The sequence below is a fragment of the Chiloscyllium plagiosum genome, chromosome 1 (genome assembly GCF_004010195.1).
Source record: "Chiloscyllium plagiosum isolate BGI_BamShark_2017 chromosome 1, ASM401019v2, whole genome shotgun sequence".
NCBI lineage: Eukaryota > Metazoa > Chordata > Chondrichthyes > Orectolobiformes > Hemiscylliidae > Chiloscyllium > Chiloscyllium plagiosum.
In genome coordinates this window covers 121036447-121040178 of record NC_057710.1, presented here as the reverse complement: position 1 = coordinate 121040178, position 3732 = coordinate 121036447, and the positions used below count along the sequence as shown (strand labels likewise).

Genomic DNA, 3732 nt, shown 5'->3' with positions numbered 1-3732 from the left:
ACCATCAATAAGGAAACTTCACAAGCAATCAAGGAGATATGTGAAAGCACCACAGCCTTGAAATGGAGAGTTTGGGGGAAATGATGGATGATGTGAGTATTGTGAAGAGGCAATGACTGTGTAAAGAATTAACCAATTGTAAATAGGGAGCTGGATCAGGAACAATATAATAGATCACATGATGAGGGAGGGCCTAAGAGAGAAACAATGATTAGCTGAGATTCCTTATAGTGTGGAAACAGTCCCTTTGATCCAATCAATCCTCCATCCTACTAATGCAGCTAACACTATGGGCAATTTATCATGGCCAAATCACCTGATCTGCACACAGAGAGAACATGCAAACTCCACCCAAACTGTCACCTACGGCAGGAATCAAACCTGCAACCCTCATACTATGAGGTAGCAGTGCTAACCACTGAGCCACCACATCACCTCAGATGCAGTTACTGGTCTAAATGCATATATGAGAACGTGAATAAACAGTTTTCTTTAAAGACCTTGTTCTTCAGCAGCCTCTGTTTAGTAATGTAATGCACCCAACCTTCTCCAAAGTAAAATAAGAGTTGACTGCTTGATATTAGTTTGTCAAGACAAGATGTGCCAATGAATGATTTCACCCAATTTTGCTCAGTGGTTTTAAATGGCATTCACTTTCTCTGTGCATGTCCAGACTCTTATGCAGGATACATGGTGAAAGCTATTAGTCTACTTTTCTGAAAAGTACGTTATGAATGGGTTAATTCATCCCATTTGCTTCACACATGTGTCACAGCTGAGTTGGATTTTAAAAAAAGTGGAGCTACCAGTTATGTAAACATTGTCTTAATGTTACAAAATAAGTAATGTGATTCAAGTAAACACCATGTAACAGCTGATGACTGGAGAGTATTTATGAGAGTTGATAGTCTGATGGTTGTAAGAATGATGAATCGCTGATTTTGCAGTTTTTAAGAGTAGGTATGTAACTGCTGAAGTGAGATGAAAAGAACAGGACTTTTATCAAGCAGATTTTGAAAACTCGCTGTAGTAAAATGGTAAAAACGTGGGTAGAATATTTGGGATTTCCTGAAATCCATAAAAACTGTACAAGAAGAATTTTTGTTCAAGAAAGTTAGTATTTCGGAGAAAGTAAAATAGGCCAACTGCATTGGCCGGGAATCGAACCCGGGCCTCCCGCGTGGCAGGCGAGAATTCTACCACTGAACCACCAATGCACCAGATGTGTCTTAAAGGCTTTGCACTCACTGAATAATTTCATGGAGGAGATTTTTCTTCATATGCTTTTTCATTATTTTGTGACATCACACTGAACTGAATATGCTGCATTTTACTTTTACTCTATACTTTTCCCTTTTACTCAGTAAGTCTCAACAAAAATTTACCACTAAATACCCCAACCTTCTTGTAATCCTGGAACACTCTTTTTTTTTCATAGATATTTTTATTCAAAATTTAACATATTTTTACAAGTTTACAAATAATACAAAACCCCAAGTATAAACATTGATGTACAATTAAATCTTAAATTAATAATAACCAAAATCTATCAAACAGAAAAAAGAGATACCGAGAGAAAGAAAGCAAAGCTCAACTAACTACTCATCTAACCTACAACTAACCACAGTGTATAATTAAATCTCTTACATTATTCAGGAAAACAAGCCGACGGATAACACAGAAATTGAGTCGTGAGATACAATCTCAGAATGTGTTAACACCATATCATAACAAAACCCGGATTCGTGCCGGATTCCTCTCCCAAGGGGCCCCAGGCCAGCCTGGTTCGCAATCTCAATTAAATAAAAGCCCTTGTTAGGATGGCCAAAATATCTGTATTTTTGTAATTCAAGAAGGGCTGCCATATTTTATGGAATAATTCGGTCTTTTGGTGCACCATGTTTGTAAAGAAGTCAAGGGGAATACATTCCATGAATATTCTGTACCAATTCGAAAGTCCAGGAGGGGCCTCAGCCACCCAGTTTACCAAAATATGTTTCCTTGCACAGAAAGAGAGAAAAGAAAATAATCTCTTCCCGTGCATGTCCAGGGAGGGAAAGTTTGAAAAGCCCAAAAGGATCCACTCTAATTTCCGTTCCTAAGATTTCTGTCAGAGCACTTGCTACTTTAGTCCAATATCTACGGACCTTATGACAGGTCCATAAACAATGTTCAAGAGTGCCCACCTCTATTTTGGGATACATTGGAGATGCTCCTGCTTTAAATTTTGCCAATCGGTCCGGTGCTATATAGGCCCTATGAAGTGTCTTCAACTGATTGGCCTGAGTTCTGTTGCAGATGGAGATTTTTCTGGCATTTTCCCAAATGTCATTCCACATTTCTACAGAGATTTCCAGTCCCAAATCCTGATCCCATGTTTTAAGCAGATTGTCCATATCTTCCGATACTTCATCATGTAATAAATGATAAATAGTGCTGACCGAAGATAGCCCCATTGGCCATAACATTCTCCGTTCTTTATCTGATTTATAAAGTCTATCTAACAGCGTAATCTTCTTCTATATGTAATCTCGAATTTGGAAATGTCGAAAGAGATCACCATTAGGTAATCCAAATTTCTGATGCAGCTGTTCAAAAGACATCAGGACCCCTTCTTTAAACAGATCCCCTAAACAGGAGATATCCCTGGATCTCCAGAGTTTGAAAGTGGCATCTGTAAGCCCCGGTTGAAATCCCCATGCTCCCACTATCGGAGCATAGGGGGATGTTTTATGTGAATTGCCCTCATTTTGCTGCATTACATTCCAAGCTTTGTGGGTTTTGTGGGTAATGTGGGTTTTTACAGTGATCTGTGATGATTTTCCTCTTGTCTGAAAATAAGAGGTCAATAAGTGGGCATTTTACTTGAGAACTGAAAAATGTGCTGCTGGAAAAACGCAGCAGGTCAGGCAGCATCCAAGGAGCAGGAGAATCAATGTTTCGGGCAGCATCTGCAGTCCTCTCTTTCTCCTAGTTGAGTTTACTTGAGAGGCCTCGATGTCCAGCCAGATTGATTGCGGGTCAGACGAGACCCAATCAGCTATGTAGCTTAACATGGAACTTAACTGATATTTCCTAAAATCTGGAAAATCCAGCCCTCCCCTTGCCTGTGGAAGCTGTAGCTTCTTCAGCTTAATGAGGGGCTGTCCATGATTCCAGATAAAGGAACCCAACCAGCCATATAATTTACATAAAGCCGTCCTATGCAGCATCACCGGAAGCATTCTCATAGGGTGTAGGAGACAGGGCAGGACATTCATTTTGATGAGTGCTATTCTACCCAGCCAGGAAATTGGAAGGTCTCCCCATCGCTGGAGGTCCTGCCTTATCCTTTCCAGTACAGTTAGCCTTGTACAACTGACCAAATACTGGGGTAATAAAAATGCCTAAATATAAGAAACCCTCCAGGGACCACTGAGAGGGAAAATGGGATCCGTCCACTAAGTGGGGTATCATAACGAGGCCACCCATTATATGGCTCCGATTTTGAGAAATTAATTTTATAGCCTGAGAATGCACTAAATGTATTAATAACTTGGATTAGGCGAGGTATGGATATCAGAGGATTACTGAGGAATAGAAGAACATCATCTGCATAAAGGGTAATTTTATGTTTACCTGTACCAACCCTCGGGGCCGTTATATTAGAATCAGCCCATAGCTTCTGCTAGTGGTTCAATTATTAGCGCAAATACCAATGGCAAGAGAGGACATCCCTGACGGCAGCCCCTA

At 40.2% G+C, this 3732-nt stretch overlaps 1 non-coding gene across 1 annotated transcript; it reads right to left on the bottom strand.

Annotated features, from left to right (window-relative positions):
• Positions 1 to 1146: 1146 nt before the first annotated feature.
• trnag-gcc lies at positions 1147 to 1217 on the bottom strand. Its single transcript has one exon. It is a non-coding gene; the product is annotated as a tRNA-Gly (tRNA).
• Positions 1218 to 3732: the final 2515 nt, after the last annotated feature.